Genomic DNA, 22,274 nt, shown 5'->3' with positions numbered 1-22,274 from the left:
CTTACATTTTGAACCTTGATCATGAAGCAGAGAGAACAAGCTGGAGATATCAAGTCTTTACATTGTAGAAGCCAGCCTCCAGTGACATACGTCCTGCAACAAGAACTCACCTTCTAAATGACCCCAAATGGTGCCAGCAACAGGGGAACATACATAGGTTCAAATGCATAAGCCTATAGAGGACATTCTCTTTCAAACCGCCACGCCCAGTAAGCCACGAGGACACTGAGATCATCCTCCAAAACAAACAAAACTCTTCCTCCTAGTAGAGGAAGAGGACATTCTGCTCACAAGGTTTAATCTATGAGTTCATGAATCTATGATTCTATGAACCCTATGATTCAGTTTTGGCACAGGCTATGGGGCCACATCTGTTACTCCCAAAGCCAGGTGAGGTTATAGATTCAGTTCAGTTGAAAAGAACCAGAAGAACAAAAGCTATTCATGTTCAAACCACAGCACCGTCCATAAAACCCTTTGTGAGCAAGTCCTTGCCTGGTATGTACCTAGGGATTAGTTAAGAGAGTGCAAGGAGCCAAAGGATAAAGAGGTGAGTGGTAGGGTGTTTCATTGGTGAGGGTGAAAAGGTTTGCTTAGCCTGACTGATGGTTCAGCTTCCAGTAACAAAACACTGTAATCAATATCAAAAACTCAGACCTGTGAATTTCTAGAAAGAAAAGAGTTTGTTATCAATTACTCTGGACATCTCCCAGCACAATAAGGTGTCCGCGAGAGGAGCCAGAGAAGCCTGCAGAAAACCATTAAGGAGGCTGCACAAAAGAAGACTACGCTGGGTCTCCTGGGATCCAGCTTCTTTCTCTTACCAACCTTGCTAGATGAAGATGTCCCCCTAGCATCCCAAGGTGTGAGCAAATGGGAAGATATTTTCACAGTTACAAGTATGAGGAGGGAGGAGACAAGGGCCATGGAACTTTAACTTTTTTTTTTTTTTTTTTTTTTTTGGTTTTTTCGAGACAGGGTTTCTCTGTGTAGCCCTGGCTATCCTGGAACTCACTCTGTAGACCAGGCTGGCCTCGAACTCAGAAATTCGCCTGCCTCTGCCTCCCAAGTGCTGGGATTAAAGGCGTGCGCCACCACGCCTGGTGGAACCTTAACTTTGAAAGGAGCTTATGAGTGAGTATGCCAACAATTTCTTTAAATCATTTTCTTTTTATATTTTGCAACGTTAAGGATTGAATATAGGGCTTCACACATGCTGGACAAGAACTCCATCTTTAAGCTACATCTCCAGCTCCTTTGCAATAATACTACACATTCCTGTACACTGCGGGGAAGGGCTCTCCACAGAAGGGGACTGTGTGTAATGGCATGTTAAAAACAAAAGAGCATTTCTTTGTTTTGATCTGTGTCTCCCCAATTCCTGCCACAATGGGGAAATTGTACCTTATAAGGAGATTACTAACCAACCCGTCACTGCTGCCTATGAAAGAGCTGCTTGCCCAGTGCGGTGGTTTGAATATGCTTGGTGTAGGGAGTGGCACTGTTAGTAGGGATGGCTTTGTTGGAGGAAGGGTGTTACTGTGGGGGTGGGCTTAGAGACCCTCCTCCTAGCCACGTGGGAGCCAGTCTGCTCCTGGCTTCCTTTGGATGAAGCTGTAGAACTCTCAGCTCCTCCAGCATCATGCCTGCCTGGATGCTGCCATGCTCCCAGCCATGATGATAACGGATTGAACCTTAGACACAGGAAGCCAGTCCCAATTAAATGTTTCCCTTTCTAAGAGTTGCCTTGGTCATGGTGTCTCTTCACAGCAATGGAAACCCTAACTAAGACACCCAGGGATTGCTGTTTTGAAGATTATATGACTAACTCGTTCCCATCGTTTGGTGACATGATTATTATGACATAAAGTTCATCAAAAATTAACATCAACTTTCTTTGAAGAAATAGTTGTGCTCATCAAAATAAAGTAGTGTTCCTTATAAACACAAAAATCAGCTGAATTATTTAATCTCAGTAGTGGAATAGAAACTTATTGTATCCTAAAAGCTATCAAAATAGAGATGTGAATTATGTGGTTATAATGACCATAAAAGACATTCAAATTATGCAGCCTTAATAGGAGAAATGAGGTAAGGTTTAAAGAAAGAGAGAAAAAGTATGGTCTCCTAGTTGGTAAATTAGAAATACTAACCGGAAAAACACTATTTAATATAAAGATGTAGTGCAATTCCAACTAAAGTAGAAACATAATTATGAGAAGTTAAAATTTATCTAAATAGGTTCGTTTTCCTGAAGATTAAGCTTCTGATGTGTAATGAAATCTGCCAATATCCTCTGCTCTTTATAAGTTGTTTATATGGGAATTGAGAATAAATCCTTTTAGTTTTAGTGTAAAGCATAATCAGGAAGTAATCATTTACTCTAATATTAGTGAAGTGAAACACAAATTCATCTGGCTGAACTGGCATCTACCCTGCCCAGTGTCTGACTGCCAAGTGCTTTCCATATAATGATTTTATAACCCAGCTTCTCTAGGGGGTGGCACAATCAGCATGGACCTGTAGAACCATGGTGCCATCATGAAATGTGGCCTCTGTCTGGCTCATGCAGAGTTAGGTACTCCTGTGGGAGTACAAAATGGATGGATCCTCTGGTTGTCCTGCATCCCAGATAACCCTTCCATCCGAAGGACCAGAGACAGCATCAGATGGCTTCTCTCACCAACATGCATTTTAGAATTTTAGTTCTCACGGTGTCAGCAGGCTCTTGAGCATGGGACCCACTGTTGTCTGAGTCAACTTCTCCATCCCTTTCCCCATGGGAAGACACTGCTTTGCTTGTCTCTGAAGGACTCAGTAATAGGGCTCTATCTTGCACCAAGATAGCAGGGGGCACCAAGAACAGCCCATAAATCTCGATTTAAGGAGGCTTCTCTTGATCACCAAGCCCCGCTATCACAGCCTCTTGCTCCATGTCCTCCCTATACCTCAGACACAGGTTACCTACTAGTGGAGGGCACACCTTCCCTGCAAATGACATCTTTCCTTGAGGTGACACTCTTTACTTTGGGGCATGGGCTTTGAATGAGTGAGGCCTTTGAAACATGAGATCTTTTGTAGGTTTGTCAGCAGCACCATTCAAGTTAAAAGCAAGGCTTCTGAAGGGACGCAGGCGGGAGGCTCCAGCTTGCTTTTTAGCAGCTTTTAGTAGTATCCAGAAATTATAGACCCCTTTAAAGCCTCAGTTGCCTGCTTTGGAAAATGGGAGCTAACAGGGGCTAGAGCTGAGGTGTATCTCAGTGGTCAAACACTTGCCTACTATGTGTCCCCAAGCCTGCAGCAAACTGTCAGGCAACTACAGGCACTGAAAAAAAAAAAGTGGGGAGAGGGTGTGATTGTAACACTTTATCCACAAGGTGGTCTAGTAGCTTCTACTGCATGAGGTGTGTGAAGCCCTGCAGCTCCCACCCACATGATGAACTTAGGTTATCAGTGCTATGATCACTACTCCCCAAGACCCGTGGATGCGGATGCCATCTGCCTGATTCACACCACCTGAACACTGTCTTAGAGGTGTCAGCTTCTTAGGAAATTAGATGGAGCTGGAGCGGAGCCAAGCCAGAGGTCAGTGTTCCAGCTCAACTCTGCGACCTCGTGCCTCTGTTTCCTCATCTAGAAACGGAAGACAGACAGTAAGAGCGAGACTCAGGACAGCAGCCTTTCATCTGGGTCCTCCGGGGTCATGGGCATCACATTAAGTGTGTAAAACTTTCACTCCGGGAAATGCCAGAAGAGTGGAATGGGGAGGGCAGCTGGGGCAGCTGGGAAAGCCATTAGGCTGGGATTCGGATCCTGATGATTCATCCTATTTTTGGTGCATTTCAAAAAAAAAAAAAAAAAAAAAAAAGAAAGAAAAAAGGCACATGTCTATACTTTACCCTAAGTGCTTTACCATGTGCATATTTAACTAGAATCCAATTACTTTTTCAGGTTAAAAAATTATGTAAAAATTTACACCAAGTTTTTAAATGACTGAAGCCATTTCCAAGCAGCAGACACCAGACATTACCTGGCGGGGAGCAATTGGCAGCTGCACATTCTTGGCGTGGGACGTGGCATGTGGGCATCTGCCTATGTGGTTGCTACAGATGCTGAGTATAATAGGATGGGGCTCCAGGAAGCAGACTCAGGCAGAGGTTAGACTGCAGGGGGCTTATTATGGGACAACTGAAGAAACCAGCCATCTCATGGCCCCATATGAAGTCATGGAGGTTGGCTTTGACTAAAAAAACTAAGGGGTTTCACCAAAATGGTTCTTAAACATACAAATTTCATCCTTTGTCCTCATCCTTTTAATATGTATTTCCTGAAGGCCGAGTCCTATCATTTGCGCATGCCCAGAATCCTGTGAGCACACCCCTACATCTAAGGTCTTAAGGGGTAACTCCTAAACTTCTAATCTAGAGTGCTACATAAGACACTAGAACCCTTGTTTCCTGGCTTCTTATTGCTGGGGTGTGGTCGCATTATCTGGGCTCTGATGAAACAGATGGGCCCATGCAAAGCTTTGCTGGAAACCGGACCCCATATCTGGGATAAGAACAAGCATCCATGTGGTAGTCAGGGACCAAGGTCGAACTAGTGTGGCACTGAGCAACAGCTAAAGACGTGATCCCGACAGCATCTTCCTGCTCTTGGACTGTAAGTTGGGCAATTCTGCTATGTTGTTGTGAGAGCCACTTAGGATGCTCAGTTCATGGTCCATCCATGATTCTGAGAGTCCTATTCTTTGGTACCATTCTTTACCTAAACCAGCTGGAGCAATTCCTCTGCATGCATACAAACCTTGCTAATATACAGACTTTCAGTCACTTTGTAAGTCACAGTGCCTTCTCATCAAACACAAGGCAGATATTCCTCAACTTACAATAGGGTTTAGTCCAATAAGCCTATTGCAAGCTGAAAATATCACATTGAAAAATGTGTCAAACATATCTAAACTACAAAACACAACAGAGCCCGGCCTGCCTTCAGGGTGCTTGAGACACTGAAAGCCAGCAGCCTGCAGAAGAACAATTAACAGTCCTGGATTGTGTATTGGTAGCCTAGGAAAAGATCAAATTTCAAAATCTAAAGTATTGTTTCTACTGAAATTCTATCACTTTTATTCTATAGCAAAGTGAAAAAATTAAAAAAAAAATCACTGTAAGTCAGGGGTGATTGGTCTTCTCTGGAAGCCCGGCATGCTAAGTAGGTTGGTCACTCTAATATGGGTTACTCCTCTGCAATCTAGAACTCTAGGACTCCAGGGACTTCCCTTTTACCAGGAGGTACAATTTCCTCAGTGAGGCTATTAAAGAGGGTTCATCATGAGTGCGCCCAGGATATATATAATTTGGGCTAGGGTTTGGGGAAGGGCTTTATCTCATCATGTTAACAAATTCCTCTTGTTTGTTAAGTACACCTACTTAAGTTTCCCATAGCCATTTGCTTACTTTATTCTTCCATGCATGTCCATCATAGGTACCCACCAGGAAGACACCAATATATTCCTCAAGAAGCAGATCAATCATGGCCTCTGTGAACTTCTTATTGACGGGTGGCCATTTCAGGAGCCTCTCAGCACACATAGGCGTTCCCTTCCTCCATGTAGGTGTCCTCCCGTTATGACCCCAGCTAATCTGTGATTCTGATGAGGTACACATCTGGAATCAATACCCCAAAGTGATATTCCCAGGCTTTACCCTCCTTCTACCTACAATATCTGCTAGGGCTTCACACCAGATAAGCCTACCAAGGTGCCAATTAGCAAAGGGAATCTGAGATACCAAGGCAGGTTAAGAGAGTGTAGGGTTGAAGTAAGGCAAGCGTGGCTCTAGGGATGGTAGAATAAATGAGCCACTCAACAGCTCCTCACAGAAGTCAGTGAGGTTGAAAGGGAATGCGAACTTAGTTGAAGGATAGCCTGGGCAACTTCATTATGCCCCTATCTCCAAATCCAAAGGTGAAAAAAACAGGCCGGGGCTGTAGTTTGGCAGTAGGCCCTAGGTTGAAGTTCTTGTACTGCAAGAGAAAAATTACATGACGTGCTGTCATTGTCAATAGAGGAAGTATGTGATTCACCCTGCTGTGTAAGTCAGTCTCAAAGACAGAAGACACAAGTGGAAGTGGGATACAACTGTCCCTACATGTTCCCATGGAACTGATATAATTAAAAAGTACATATGACACACCCTTGACCTAACTCACGCACGGAAAGACCCAATCCTCAGTTGACGGAGGAATGAGAGAAGTTCTATTCTTGACTGATTTCCAATGAACAAGGAGGAACCTGAGGCAGAAGCAGAAGTGATGGGCCCTGTGAGGGCAGATTCTCACTCATCTATGTGCTGCTGATATTTAGGGGTGAGAAGCCTGGTCAGGCTGCAAACTCTGTCTATACAAGCCAAGATTTCAAGAACCCTGAAAGACCTGGAGTCTATCAAAGTGTCCCTTCTGACAGGAAGAATGGAAAGTTATTGCTAATAGGGTCTGGATTCCACCTGCACAGGGTAGTAAATTACTGAGGGACACAGCACTCAGCTATTGTGTCTGCAGAGACATCACAATGAACTCACAGGATGAAAGGCCAGTAAGGATTCCAGAGGCACCAGTAGACTCCAACCAGTTCAGTGGATCAGATGGATAATTTCTAGAAAAGAAACACCCAGAAAAGGGGAATCTTATCTAATTAAAACCAAACCAAAACCATAAACAAAAACAAAAACCAAGGCTCAGTAAAAGTAAAGGGATTTTTGTAAATATGCTTTTGGCCCATGGTAACATCAACAGAAGCAGCAGGAAAAGCAAATCAAAACACTTTGCTCATTAGAGTGTCTAATTTACGTAAGAGGATCAAATAAATATGGTAAGACTGGAAAGGAAGCCAGCTTTACTACGTAGGCTGAATTCTAAGGTCACTGGGGCAGTTGCAAGGGAGAAGCTGGACACTCCTTAGGCATTTCCGTAGCCTTTCTGGAGCGGTCAGAAGCCATGTTTGATATTAAAAAAGAAATCACATAAGCACTGTTTGTGATTGTCTCTAAGCGCTTGAAATAATTGAATTGGTGCTGGACAACAATGGGGCAGATGCTGGACTCTCAACCCAGGCTGAGGTAGGGGAATTGTGAGCTCAAGGTCAGCTTGGGTCACACAGTGAATCCCAGGCAAGTCAGCATTATTGAGAGATCCTATCTCAAAGAGAACCTCAAATAAACCCTGTGTCACAGAGAGCCAGATCTAAGTTTTAGGGAGCCTGACAATCCATTTTAGAGATCTGGTGTGAGAAAGAACCTAAAATCACCTATGTGACACAGTCACCTGCCTCAGGAAGGGAACCAAGAAGAAAAGAACCTGGATGCCATGTAAGTCTATACCCACCTCATCCATCTTGGCCATAATATTAGACAAACATGTTAGTAATGCAATCCACAAATAACAACTATACCTGACTCATCCTGAGAGATGTTCATGGTAAAGTAAGTCTGATGCGCTGGGTACATTTAAGCCCTAAGTTGGTAAGCCTAAACTCATCTCATGCTCAGCCAATGGGAAATGAGATTCTCCTTGATGAGGGTCTTAGAAACTCGAGTCTCTGCGGCAAGCTTAGTTTTCCAGGAAGGAAAGGGAGATGTCAACTGGGGACAGACCCAGTTACAGCCTAACATGGGTCCAACTTTTAAAGCATTATCACTAACTCAGCCAGTGCTCTGCAGCAGCCGTCAGAGCAGGGGTTCTCAACCTTCCTAATGCTGCCACCCTTTAGCACAGTTCCTCATGTTGTGGTAATTCCCAACCATAACATTATTCTTGTTGCTACTACTCTGTAACTGTAATTTTGCTACTATTTTGAATCATAATTTAGACATCGGTATTTCCTGATGGTTGTAGGTGACCCTTGTGAAAGGGTCGTTTGACTCCCAAAGGGCTTATGACCTTCAGTTTGAGAACAGCTGCCTTAGAGGGAGTGCAGAGATGCGCAAAGTAGGTCTCACCTCCATGCACCCACTTTCACTCAGAGGGGGTCAAATCACTCCCTAGGGTGAAACACAACCCTGACTCAGCCTTCAAATCTCAGTGTGCAGACATTTTGGTCTTCATCATGTTCATCACCTGTGAGCCCCAATGACAGGCAGATTCTTATTGTTTCTGTTGGATGAGAGCTAAAACAGAGAATCTTTGTCCCAGGAAATGATTGTGACTTAGAACAGCCATTCAGTGCCTCAGACTCCTCATTGAGAAAACGAATATTCAGCCTGTAGAACTGTTTTTAGAAGCATGATCTACTATATTGCTAGGCTAACATAAAAGTATGTAGGGCTGGAGAGTTGGCTCGGTGGTTAAGAGCAGAGGACAGAAATTCAGTTCCCAGCACCCACACCAGGTCGCTCACAATCTGTAATTCTAGCTCTAGACCTGAGCCTCTGTAGGCCCCTGAACTCCTGTACACATACTTACACATAATAAAAAGGTATTTGCTGGGCGTGGTAGCACACACCTTTAATCCCAGCACTTTGGAGGCAGAGGCAGGTGAATTTCTGGGTTCAAGGCCAGCCTGGTCTACAGAGTGAGTTCCAGGACAGCCAGGGCTACATAGAGAAACCCTGTCCCTAAATAAATAAATAAATAAATTTAAAAAAAGGTATTCCTTTTGGTATAGCATTGGAAATGTAAATGAGCTAAATACCTAATAAAAAATGGAAAAAAAAAAAAAAAAACCAAGACGTGGTTCTATACTTTCAGAACTTAATGTGTCAAGGTTTCGAGTTGGTGGTGTTTATCTCTTTGATTTTGAGATCTTACTACATGGCCCAGACTGGCCTAAAACTCAAAGGTCCTCCCCCTGAGCTCCTGAAGAGATGGGGCTCTACATGTGTGACATCATGCTTACTTTAATATCTACATAAATTTACTACATAAATTTAGCACACATTAAAAATCACGAATCAACACAACTAAGCCTCTGAAATTAATGCAATCACAGTATAAATTTATGGGTGATAATCCATGCCAACTGAGCTAAAAAGAAAAAAAAAAAAAAAAAGGTATTCATGCGGGTCTCTCAACAACTGGAGCAGGAAGTATCCCTGAATCTGTTGCCTGCCTGTAGATCTCATTCTCCTAACTGGGCTGCCTTGTCTAGCCTCAGGGGGAGAGAATGAGGCTAGTACTGAAGTGACTTGATGTGCTGAGGGTGGGGGTATGGATGTTGGGATAGAGGGAATGGAGGTGGGTAGTTTGTGGGGGAGAGAGGAGGGTGGAATAGGGGGAGGATCTGTGAGAGGGGGACTGGGGGGAAAGGGGGCTGATATTGGGATGTAAAGTAAATAAATAAATTAAAAAAATAAAAAATAAGTCCAAAACCCCAAAACAATAATAAAAGGCAAATCTAAAAAAGTCTGTTATCATCAGCTTCTTTTACGTAGTCCACTGCAGGGGGGTGGGGGGGTGAAATAATGGTAGCACATTAAATGCATACAAGTTCCTTGCAGGCTAAATTATAGTGTAAAATGTGAACTCTAACGTGCATGCTAAAGTGAGCAGGAAAGAGTGACCACAAATAACTAAAATGTGGCTGTGCCCATCCAAATCGATGTCTTGGTGCTTTACCATCGGGATTTACAAATGTGTAGGGCTTACCAGTGTGAGTCAGCAGGCTCCTGCTGCACTGTTGAGTAAGTCTCTCAGGGTCAGTGAAGAGGCCCCGCAGAGCTGTAAAACAGGATCAAGTTGTCACTGCTCTGGCTTTTGCATTCCTTAGTTCTGTAGCTCTCCAGATGAACATGGGATCTTTCATCAGTTCCATTGTATAGTTCCTGGGAACTCTCGCCATTTGGGGGATTCATTTACAAACATAACAAAATCTCATTTATAGGCTTTGAGAACCCACTGAAGAATGGTCAAATCTTTACAGGTCTCACTCCAAGCGTTAATAAGCCCGTCAACTTCTGCCACAACAACCCAACAGCGTTCCCAGTCTACCATGTCTTCAGGAAGCTCAGACCACTGAGCCACCTACAAAGAAAATATGCATGGGTCTATCCTAAGGGTGGATAGCCCGGAGAATGATTTCACAGGCTTGAAGATTTGGGAGACCATAACCCTACCTCACCTGTAAACATCCTTTAAGATTCTGCAGGAGAGAAATAAGCCAGGTCTAGTCCTTGTGGAGTGAATCCTTAGAAATTTACATTGCTGCTGCATTCATTTTGAAGATAAGCTTGGTTTTCCTCTACCAGAAGCAGGGCTCTGTCACCTTCAACACAAACTCTAGCCATTTACCTCCTTCTAGTTCCTCAATGTGGTTGATCCAGACATCTGCCTTCTATAAACCACCATCTGGAGACCACTTCCCTATGGGACAGTAAGATGCAACCCACTCGGTTCTTCTGACATTCTCCTCTATGGGTTTGCAGAGAGGCCAGAATGACAGTCTCTAAATCTCTGTGTGACCTCTTGGAATTCCTGTCTTCTTGCTCTGAACTCATTTATTGAAGCTGTCTCAGAAATGCTAGGCTAACACCCTGAAGACACTAGTCATCTCCCTCTCCCCCTCCCCCTCCCTCTCCCTCCCCCTCTCCCTCTCCCTCCCCCTCATGCATACATACTTACTACACTATGATATCCAGGTATGTAGCCTCCAGGCATAGTATGTACCCATACCTCCAGGTCCTATAAGTTGTACAGCCTTTATTTCCATATTGTCTCTTTCCTAATTATTGATTGGCTGTTATTCATTGCCATGACCCTAAATTTAAAAAAATCTACTTTTCTCATTTTCGGTTTAACCTTCCATCATTTAAGTACTAATGGGTGATGCCCACAATTCACTCATATGATCTAGGATCTACAACACATCTAGTAGTCAATGAGCGACGGCATTCACAAATACTGCGCTCCCCAGACACCTATGAGATCATTACTAAAACTGAGAGTGGTGACCTGGAATAGAGGGTGGGAAGTAGAAGTTATTTCACGAGAGACTTGACAAAGAAGTAACCTCTAGGGTAAGCCTAGGTGGATGGACAGACTTTAGGTAGGAAGAAGAACCTGGGCGGGCAATGAGAGGTGAAGCTATGCTCTGGGGAAACCACAGATCCAATGCTGACACCACTGTAGGAGCCTTGAGAACTCTATGGAAAGCAATCAGAATCTGGCCAGGGCATGCAGAGCTGTCTTGCAGAACATACAACGACATTTAGGTTCCACACTGCAGTGGACAATTAGGCCCAGCCTCAAAGCTGGCTGGCTACCAAGACTTGAAAACCAGTCACAGATATAAGTTCTAAGATTCTGTTCTGTTCTGGCTTATTGAACCCCAAAACTCAGAGTAGTTTTAACCACTAACTAGTTCTGAGCAGGACTGTACAATGGCAGAAGGCCAACCATATGGGGCATAGCATACATATGAGATAAATACAAAGGATGGGGCATATATGTAAGGTCTATTTAGGGACATAAAACTTAAGTGCCTGGGGGAGGTGGGAAGAGGGAAAGACATCTAAGATAAAATTCAGGGGTCTCATTTAAGTTGAGTAAAGAGCAGTGGAGTTCACAAACTCCATGGCATGCAGACAGATAGAGGTGGTAGAAGCAGTGGGTCACCAGTAACCAGAGTGGCCACGACTTAGGCAATGGTTGGCTCTGTGGAACCCAAGCACACCTGAGACAATGTAAAAAAAAATGTTCTGAGGCCAGAATTCCCAGTGTGAAGCCAATACCAGCTACCAAGCCCAGCAGGGCCAGAATCGCCTACAGCGACATACTGGACCCACTCCAGCTTGCAAGAGCTAACTGGTAAACACACAGGCATTTTGCCAGCTATTTATTACATCCCCGGTAGTTCTGTGCAAATATTTTTCTGCCACAGAGAAGTCACCAAATGGTGACCTAGCTTGACTTCCCTGAGAGCTCACGCCCAGAGCTGGCTACCTACACAGACTCTTGGAAACTAAGGATCAATAAGTAAGTTCACTGGCCCTGCCCCTGAATTACTGAGCCAGAAATGATAGGAGAGCCTTCACAGCTGCTCTTCCTCCACCAAGGGGCTTGGAGTCAAGGTGGGAAGGTAAAGAAGTTGGCTGTCGATATGCAGACTTACCACCTGTTACAGCAAAAAGAACACTGGACTAGAAACTGTGGCTTTCCGTATGCGTTTAATACACACTCGTCTCTGCAAAGTCATCAAACTTCAGTATCTACAGAGACTGGAGCTGGGGGCTAGAGATGTAACTCAGTGGTAGACTGCTTATCTTATATGCATGAAGCCCGAGGTCTTCACGATCACACACACAGGTAAATACTTCTCACCCTCACAAAAGCTACGAATGCATCAAAATAAAAACTTAAAGTTTTGAATTAGATATAATTTCCAGTTCCTGACAGCTCTCAGCTTTAGTTTTCCGAATGAAAATACAATCTTGATGATTAAATTATAAATATTCTTTGGAAAAACTGAAAACAAATGTAAGTAGACAGAGGAGAGTATTGGGTTCTGGACTGATTGCTGGGGTCCCATCCATATCCCCCTGTCTTAGTCAGGGTTTCTATTCCTGCACAAACATCATGACCAAGAAGCAAGTTGGGGAGGACAGGGTTTATTCGGCTTACACTTCCATAATGCTGTTCATCACCAAGGAAGTCAGGACTGGAACTCAAGCAGGTCAGGAAGCAGGAGCTGATGCAGAGGCCATGGAGGGATGTTCTTTACTGGCTTGCCTCTCCTGGCTTGCTCAGCCTGCTCTCTTATAGAACCCAAGACTACCAGCCCAGAGATGGTCCCACCCACAAGGGGCCTTTCCCCCTTGATCACTAATTGAGAAAATGCCTTACAGTTGGATCTCATGGAGGCATTTCCTCAACTGAAGGTCCTTTCTCTGTGATAACTCCAGCTGTGTCAAGTTGACACAAAACTAACCAGTACAATTGACCCCTTGTCAACTTGACACACAAACACATCACTAGTAAGCCTCAACCCTTACATTCTTATTCATCCCCAAGATCTAAATAACTTTAAAAGTCCCACAGTCTTTACATATTCTTAAAATTTCAATCTCTTTATAATATCCATCTCTTTTAAAATTCAAAGTCTTTTTACAATTAAAAGTCTCTTAACTGTGGGCTCCAATAAAACAGTTTCTTCCTTCAAGAGGGAAAATATCAGGGCACAGTCACAATCAAAAGCAAAAATCAATCTCCAACTGTCCAATGTCTGGGATCCAACTCACGATCTTCTGGGCTCCTCCAAGGGCTTGGGTCACTTCTCCAGCCATGCCCTTTGTAGCACACACATCATCCTCTAGGCTCCAGATGCCTGTACTCCACTGCTGCTGATGCTCTTGGTGGTCATCTCATGGTACTGGCATCTCCAAAACACTGCATGACCCCTTCAGTCCTGGGCCTTTCAATTGCAACTGAGGCTGCACCTTCACCAATGGCCTTCCATGGCCTCTCACAGTGCCAAGCCTCAGCTGCTTTGCATGACCCCTTCATGCCTTCAAAACCAGTACCACCTGGGTGACCCTTACATATTACCAAGTCCCGCTGCAGCAGGAGTACAACCTTGGCCATCTCTGGAACATAGCCTCTTTGTGCTTTCAGAAAACACTTCCCAGAAGATGTCATCTCAATGATGCTGGTCTCTTCTTAATCACCGCTAATTTCTTAGCTCCAGCTAACCAGCATCAATAGTCCCAGTAATGCAAAGTTTTTGCTTTAGTAGTTCTGGTATCTTGTTAATCACAGCTAATTCTTCAGCCCCAGCTAACCAGAACTACAGAATCTTCACAATCAAAACAGCAATGGCCCTGAAAAAAGTCTTTAATTTTCCCTCTGAAATTTCACAAACCAAACCTCCATCTTCTGCAGTGTTCTCAACATTATCTTCCAAGCTCCTACACAACATCCGACAGAGCTCTTAACAACGGATGGATCTTCAAGCCCAAAGTTCCAAAGTCCTTCCACAGTCCTCCCCAAAACATGGTCAGGTTGTCACAGGAATACCCCACTCTGCTGGTACCAATTTGTCTTAGTCAGGGTTTCTATTCCTGCACAAACATCATGACCAAGAAGCAAGTTGGGGAGGACGGGGTTTATTCGGCTTACACTTCCATACTGCTGTTCATCACCAAGGAAGTCAGGACTGGAACTCAAGCAGGTCAGGAAGCAGGAGCTGATGCAGAGGCCATGGAGGGATGTTCTTTACTGGCTTGCCTCTCCTGGCTTGCTCAGCCTGCTCTCTTATAGAACCCAAGACTACCAGCCCAGAGATGGTCCCACCCACAAGGGGCTTTTCCCCCTTGATCACTAATTGAGAAAATGCCTTACAGTTGGATCTCATGGAGGCATTTCCTCAACTGAAGGTCCTTTCTCTGTGATAACTCCAGCTGTGTCAAGTTGACACAAAACTAACCAGTACACCCCACCCCCCACAATGGTGTTAGTGCCCTCGGTTCCCTGAGTGCTTGCTCACATTCTCTACCACTTGAGGATGTAGGGAGAAGGAAGCCAGCAACAAGTCAGGAAGCCCACGGCAAGCCAGGAAGCAGCCCTCACCAGAACCCAACCACGTGGGCACGCTGATCTCAGCCCTCCCTGGCTTTCAGAACTAAATGTAGTATATTTCTGTTGCAAAAGCTATTATCTTGGTAGTATTTTGTTATGGCCATGCTACCTGACTAAAACACATTCTAGTCTTTATTCACCTAGAAATAAATCTTACTAGGTGTTAGGAACATGGATATGTATGAATGCTCAAATGTGTTCGTATGTGAGGTACATGTGCACACACATTTTTTACATAGAGAAATCACTGCGCAGACTGTCTACTGGTGTATTCATCAGATATATCTACCTTGTCTCTTTCATAAGTGTAAAATATTACTTCAAAGACAGATAGATATACCACAATACCTCAACTAACTAAAAAAAATTTGTTTTTAGTTTTTTTGTGTGTATTTTAAACCATGTCACAACCTCTTTTAAACTATGAGCATTAACAATTATTAAATCTTTATAGGTCTGACAGGTAACATAACACTTCACTACTACTGAAATTCACAGCAATCAGGATTTGAATGCCAATGTGTGCTTTTAGCTCTTGACTGAAGCTCAGACTCTACATCCAATCCATGAGAACTTGATCCTCAGCCTTGGCCCTCCACAGTACCTGACCCCAAACAAGCTACTGACCATGGAGTGATTTTAATTTTGAAAATATAAAGGTAATTTTCCAGTATCTTTCAGCTTCCATTTTGCCAGGCTTGGTGGTAAGGGCCTTTACAGACCGAGCCTTCTCTCTGTCTCTTGATCCAGCTTTGTATGCTTGTGACTCAGCTTAGGGTCAGTGACATCCACCCCTTTCCAGGAGGCACTGTTTGCTACCAGTGTTTCTATCCCTAAGTTTCCATGTTGGGAAGCTTACAGGAAACCTGAGGTAAAAATTCAGTCTTGGGCTGGAGAGATGGTTCAGCGGTTAAGAGCACTGACTCCTCTTCCAAAGGTCCTGAGTTCAAATCCCAGCAACCATCCGTAATGAGATCTGACGCCTTCTTCTGCTGTGTCTCAAGACAGCTACAGTGTACTTACATATAATAATAAATCAATCTTTGGGCCGAAGCGAGCAGAGGTCCTGAGTTCAATTTCCCGCAACCACATGATAGCTTACAACCATCTGCACAGCTACGGTGTACTCAGATACATAATACAAATAAATAAATCTTTTTTAAAAACTCAGTCTTAACACTACCTAAAGCTGAAAGCAAAACTGACCTTCTGACACGTGTCCAGCCTGTAACTACTTTACATGTTTGTCCCCATTCTTAAACTACTTTGTCTCATGAACCTGAAAGGTTTGTTTTACAATAAGTAAGAAAAGGGCCTCATGTAGAGGTGGGGTCCCATCTACCTTTGGGGCTGATAATCTCGAGCTTTCTATGGACAAGATGACACGGAGTGGAAACTACTGAAAATACCTGAGCGTAACTAAGGTACCACTTTCAGAATGACTTGGTACGTCTCGTCTAAGGAGGGACAGAAAAAAAAAAAAAAAAAAAAAAAAAAAAACTCTTGCCTCGAATTTCTCTGAAATTAGACTCAAGTAAGTTCAAATGTGTTTGGGGTATATGAATCCGTTCCAAGTTTTTCAAAGCTGCATCTATATGGTAAAATTCAAGTCACTCACAAACATGTACCATGAACCCGTGGGGATGGTGATGCTCAACTCTTATAACTGCACCTTGTGAGTAGAAGTGAGTCCACCAATGAGACAGCTTTGTCTTTTCTCAATATGAGATTTATCTGTACATTATAAATAAAGAGGAACCCATGCACTGCTACAAAGCAGACACATCCTCAAGACTGGGCCTTTTGTCACTTCCCCAAAGCAGGATGTGGCGGCCACCTTTATCCCACTCCCTCAGGGTAGCTATTCAGCTGGTGCTGGCCAATGGCACACAAGGTGGCTTGCTCAGTCATGACAAATCAGCTTCCCAGAGGGCTGTGGGGGCAATTTAGTGATCCTGAGGAAGTGAATGGTTCTGAATCATGGAGCCGAGGGTAGAAGAAAAAAAAACAAAACAAAAAACAAAAACGAACCATGATTCACATTATCCAAAAGAAAAGGTTAAGGAGCAGGGGTTTGGGGACTACAGATTGAAACCACATAAACACACTTCAGTATCAGCAAATACCACACCGAGAATGTCGGGGTGGCTTCCGCTTTTATGGCGTGTAAAGGAGCAGCAGAAAAGTGACTTTCCAAAACAAAGAAACGCAATGATGACAAAGTAAACCAGCATCGTCCCAGTGCAACTGCACAAAACAACTGAACTCTTGTCAGCAAACTCAGGAGTGGTGAGAAGCAAAGGGGAGCAATGTAATAGTTTTTGATACTCTTCAACATTCCTTTATATGCCTTCTTTGATTTCTTTTGCATACCACCAAACTTTGAAACTTTGACTTTTTGCTTTATATTCCTTTTATCTTTACATATAAAAGCTTCTGCTGTATTGTCTTTTCTCTAGCATAATTTAATTCTCAAAATGAATTACTTAATAGCTTTAGATAAGAGGATAAGATTAAATCCATTCAAATGAAATAAAAAAAAAAACCAAAACAAACAAATCTGATTATCTCACAAGCAATCTTCAAAGTTACTGGAATCCATCACTATGGAACCTTCTGGAAGCAAACACAAAGCCATGAAGCTCAGACTCGATGTATGAGCTTATTACAACCACGCAGAAACAAATGTTGAGCCTCTTTGTGAGTAGAAAAACAAGACATAGCCAAATTTCATAAAATTAATTCATAGTATTGAATTAATGTTTGGAGGGGATCTAGTTTATTTTGGCCCTATAGATGAGCATGTAGACTTTAAAAATCAGGGGCTGAATGACTTTAACAATGTGGGTGGGGAGGGGGAGCAGCCTTGGGTAGAATGTTACATGACTGCAGCAGTTGCTGTGAACAGTCACCATGAGTCAGGATCAGGAAGCATCGGGCTGGTGGAGGCACCGAGGAAGAGAAAAAAAGAGGGCAGAGGAGGTGTACAGCACGGTCACCTATCCACGTACCACTCACAAACCTAAATGCTCAAGAGAGTCGAGCCTGCAGCAGACAGCCTGGGTATAGATAGCGTCAGAGTGGCTGGCTTTGGGTGACTCTCTTCCCCACGTTTGTGAATCTCCTACGGCCAAGCTTCTCAAACCTCAGCAATCCCTGCTTTCACACCCCACTTGTGACTTTTCAAGTACACATTTACGTCTCACCTGCCATGAAACGGTTCAGAGCAAACACGAGAAACACTTGCTTTCTGTGTTCAGCATTTAAGGATACCGTGTTTTATTCTAAACTACACAGCACATTTTGTCACTTAGTAAGACCCAAAGATATTATCGATCATTTCACATGAAACATTTGGGATCATATTACCAACACATCTAGTTTTCTATAAGTTATCTATGTTTCCAAATGCCTCCCTCCTTAAAACATGTTAAAACTATACCCCAGACATAAAGACAGTATTTTCTGGTTGAACTTGTCAATATTTTTGGCTACAGAATTATGATATAACAGCTCATCGTGGGTGAATTTAAATCTGTTTTTTTTTTACACCAAAAGTATCATTTTTATCACAAAAGCAAAACAAAGCCATCGAAAATGTAGAAGAGAGAATTTTAAAGCCTCAGCCCTACTTGTTAATCTTCTGGAGTGTACCATTCCAGAATCTGCACTCACCAACTTCTGCCTCACTTACTTAATATTGTAGCTTATTATAGCCAAGACCCCATGGTGGGCCTCTAATCATCATCACGCATTTCTTCTGCCACAATAGAAGTGTCTTGAGGAAACGTGTCGAAGGACTTTGGCTCATGATGAACTTCCCTTAGCCCCGAGCAGCATCCTGTGCACTGTGAGGCTCCATAGGATTCAGTAAATGACAAGGTGGGTCTCACTGAGTATCAGGAGACAGCAAATAAATTGAACAACAGTCTTTTTCTGCCTCATTTTTTAAAAAATGTCATCTGATATTGGATAACTCACTCACTGGTGGCTGTTTTAACTCAGTCACAGGCATGTGTTTGGCTCACTTTTATTCTATGAGAAATGCTGAGAAGGTAAGGGTTTGATGTCAAAAGAGAAGACTGGTGGGCAAGAGGAGCCAAGGGGCAGAGGCCACTGTGGAGGGGAACACACTGAGATACCCAGCATGGAGCACATGTGTTATTGAGCATGCTTAGTCCCTTCCTGGTCTGATAGCCCACTGCCATGGGAACTTTGTATGGCTGGCAATTCTCCTCTATACCCTGCTACTGGAGAGAGGAAGATAGTAAAAAGCGCCTCCACGTCTTTTCTAATCACCTGCTACCCATTCCCAGCGGTTAAGGAGGCTTTCTCCATTTAAAAAGATCCACTGAGCTGCCGCCCAACAATCACTGTCTCTGGCCAACGACTGACAATCCAATTCCCCTTTGCCCTTCCGTTAGATGCTTTTGGTGACGCTAACCATCTTACAAAATAATTCCAGAGTATGCTATTATGACATAAGAGTCCTGAGTACTAGAGTACTGTTTACTTTTTTATGTGGATTCTGAACATGAAAAAAACCCAAAAACCCTGCAATTCTTAGGAACTCTTGCCACTTGACAAAAACAAAACAATGAAACACAGAATAAACCAAATATGCAAACATATTAAACCAAGGGAGGTCATACAGATGACGACAGATCAGCATGTGGAAAGATGTTCAGTGCCATGAATCATCAGGGAAATGCTCAGACCACCACACACTGCAGCAGAGCTATCCAGTGTGATAAAATAGAAGATCCATGATATCAGCTGTGGGTGGGGACGTGGCTCAAAAAGTGGCGATGCTCAGATACAACGGGGAGCGGGGAATATAAATTACTACATCCTCTAAGGATAGCAATTTAGCAGTTTCATAAAAAAATAAGTACATACTTACATTATCCAGAAATTACACTCAAAATGAAATAAATGTCCTTAAAAATCTTGCATTAGGACATTCTACATAGCACCTTGGGAATTATAATAAAGCCAAAACAGTCATAATCGCTACCAACACAGAATACATAAATGAAATTCAGGGAATTTGTACAATGAAATCTAATTAAGACACAAAAGGATCAAGCATAAGATGGAGATTGGAGATCACCATGGAAAAGTTTGGGGAAGGAATAAAGGAACTGAAGGGGATGGCAACCCCAAAGGAAGACCAGCAGTGTCAACTAACCTGGACTCTTGGGAGCGCCGAGAGACTGAACCATCAACCAAAGAGCATACAAGGGCTGGCCGTAGGACCCTGGCACATATGTAGCTGAGGACTGTCTTGTCTAGTGTCAGTGGGAGGGGATGCACCTATTCCTGTAGAGACTTGATGCCTCAGGGTGGGGAGATACTCGGAGTGGGGTGCTCTCTCAGAAGCAAATGGGGAGATGGGGAGAAGAACTCTTCAAGAAGGGACTGAGAAGGGGGGCAACATGGGAATATAAATATATAAAAGAATTAATTAGTAAAAAAAGACACAAAAGGGAACAAAAAAAACTGGCCTATGAGTTACTTTAATAACATAATTGAGTGAAAGTAGTTTAGCCCAAAAAGTCCGTTTATTGATACATCACTCCATTTTATGAAATGACTAGGAAGTTGTATAAGGTGCCAAAACACTCATATGTATATCTTAAAGTGAAATTTATGGCCATATCCATTATACTTGAAGCCCTATTAAACAATGGGAGCTTAGGCAGAGATCACTAGCACAAGCCTGTAACCCTAGCACCTGCAGGTCAGGACAGGTGGATTTCTGTGAGTCCAGTCTAGTCTACATGGTGAGAATTTGTCTTTTAAAAAAAAGTAAGAGTTTGTTCCAAACATGGATTTCTGCCTAAAATTAAGTGCAGAGTTTCGTATATGCTCCTTAAAACAAAAGGTTACATAATGATCAAAGATACTTAGGTTCTGTTGTGCCTAGTATTAAAAGTTACCCCTTCCTTTCTTCCCTCTAAATCTCTTGAGTGCACTGTCACAGATGCTAACAGCACCTGGCTTAGCCTTTTTTTTCATTTTCTTTGCTATAATCAAATGCTTAGAAGACACAACTTAGTGGAAGGAAGGATTTATTTGGATCACGGTTTCAGAGTATTCAGTCCATAATTGCTTAGCCTTCTGCACTAGGGCAGGAAGCCACGGCAGCAGGTGTGTGTAGAGGAGGCTGCCCTTCACATACTGGCAGACGGGAAGACGAGAAAGGGGAGAGAGGAAGAGCCCAGGCCAAGTTCTGGTCCTTAATGACACCCCCTCCCCCAATTAGCTATTTCTGAGAAGAAGGCCCCAAGCCTACCTTTACCACCTTACCAGAATGCTAGCACTGTGCATCTTTAGGTCGGATCCTAAGGTCACATCTGCTGCCTAGGAGCCCGAAAAGGACCATTCCCTGTATATTGCTAGCCAAGAAAAAGCTCAAAACTCAAACATCAGTGGGTGGTTTCTACTAACTATACCCGGCTTTCCCACCATCGTAACTCTGGGATTGCCGGCTACTTTCCCCCTCCCTGTCCCATTTCCCTGTTCTCTCTCTCCTGCTATGCTTCCTAGAGTCATCTACCCAGTCAATAACTGGCATTTAGATCCCAGGGTTTAATTTTGGGGAGAGTCAAAGGTAGATCTTAGTTAGGGTTTCTATTGCTGTAATAAAATGCCATGGCCAAAGCAATTTGGGGAGGAAGGGGTTTGTATGCCTTATACTTTCATATCACTGCTCATAAGAGAAAGGAGTCAGGACAAAAACTCAAACAGGGCAGGATCCTGGGGGTAGGAGCTGATTCAAAGGCCATGGAGAGGGTGCGGTTTACTGGCTTGTTCTCCATTGCTCGATCAACCTGCTTTTTTCCTTTTTTTTTTTAAATTTATTTATTTATTTACTTATTTACTTATTTACTTATTTATTTATTTATTTATTTATTTATTTATTGTATGTAAGTACACTGTAGCTGTAGCTGTAGGTTGTGAGCCTTCATGTGGTTGTTGGGAATTGAACTTTAGGACCTCTGCTCTCTCTGGACGGCCCTGCTTGCTCCGGTCAACTCCACTCACTCAGTCCCTGCTCACTCCAGACACATCAGAAGAGGGTGTCAGATCTCATTATGGTGGTTGTGAGCCACCATGTGGTGGCTGGGATTTGAACTCAGGACCTTCGGAAGAGCAGTTGGTGCTCTGACCCACTGAGCCATCTCACCAGCCCTCAACCTGTTTTCTTACAGAACCTAGGATCACCATCCTAGGAGTGGCACCACCCACAATGGCTGCCTCACCCCAAGCCCCATCAATCACTAATTAAGAAACTGCTCTACAGGCTGACTCACAGCCTGGTCTGATGAAGGCATTTTCTCAACTGAAGTTTCGTCCTCTCCAACAACATAGTTTGTGTCAAGTTGACATAAATCTACCCATCACAAGGTGACACTTGTTAATTCATGTACATGAGTGGTTTCCTTCTCTTGGGTTATGTTGATCTCTACAGACAGAAACATGCCACTAAGGGTCTTTACAAAGACTTACTTTTATTATTTTTAACTATGTGCCTGTGTATGGGTATGTGCGTGTGAGTGTGTGTGCTCTTGGAGGCCAGAAGAGGGCAAAGGATATCCTGGAGTTGGAATTACAGGCAGCTGTGAACTCCGATCCCCCATAAGGGTTCTGAGAATCGAATGATCCTCTGCTCTACTGCTCTTAACAGGCAAGCCATGCCTCCAGCC

The 22,274-nt window shown here is 43.4% G+C and overlaps 1 long non-coding RNA gene across 1 annotated transcript in view; it reads right to left on the bottom strand.

Annotated features, from left to right (window-relative positions):
• BC039771 (cDNA sequence BC039771) overlaps nt 1-22,274 on the bottom strand; it is a 52,478-nt gene that overhangs the window by 6,579 nt on the left and 23,625 nt on the right. The window contains exon 3 of the long non-coding RNA NR_033220.1: nt 9,640-9,711. This is a non-coding gene — a long non-coding RNA (cDNA sequence BC039771). The remainder of the gene's footprint in view (nt 1-9,639; nt 9,712-22,274) is intronic.

This window comes from Mus musculus, chromosome 2 (assembly GCF_000001635.26).
Source record: "Mus musculus strain C57BL/6J chromosome 2, GRCm38.p6 C57BL/6J".
In the NCBI taxonomy this organism is placed as follows: domain Eukaryota; kingdom Metazoa; phylum Chordata; class Mammalia; order Rodentia; family Muridae; genus Mus; species Mus musculus.
The sequence above is the reverse complement of the archived record's forward strand: the minus strand, read 5'-3'. Positions and strand labels throughout refer to the sequence as shown.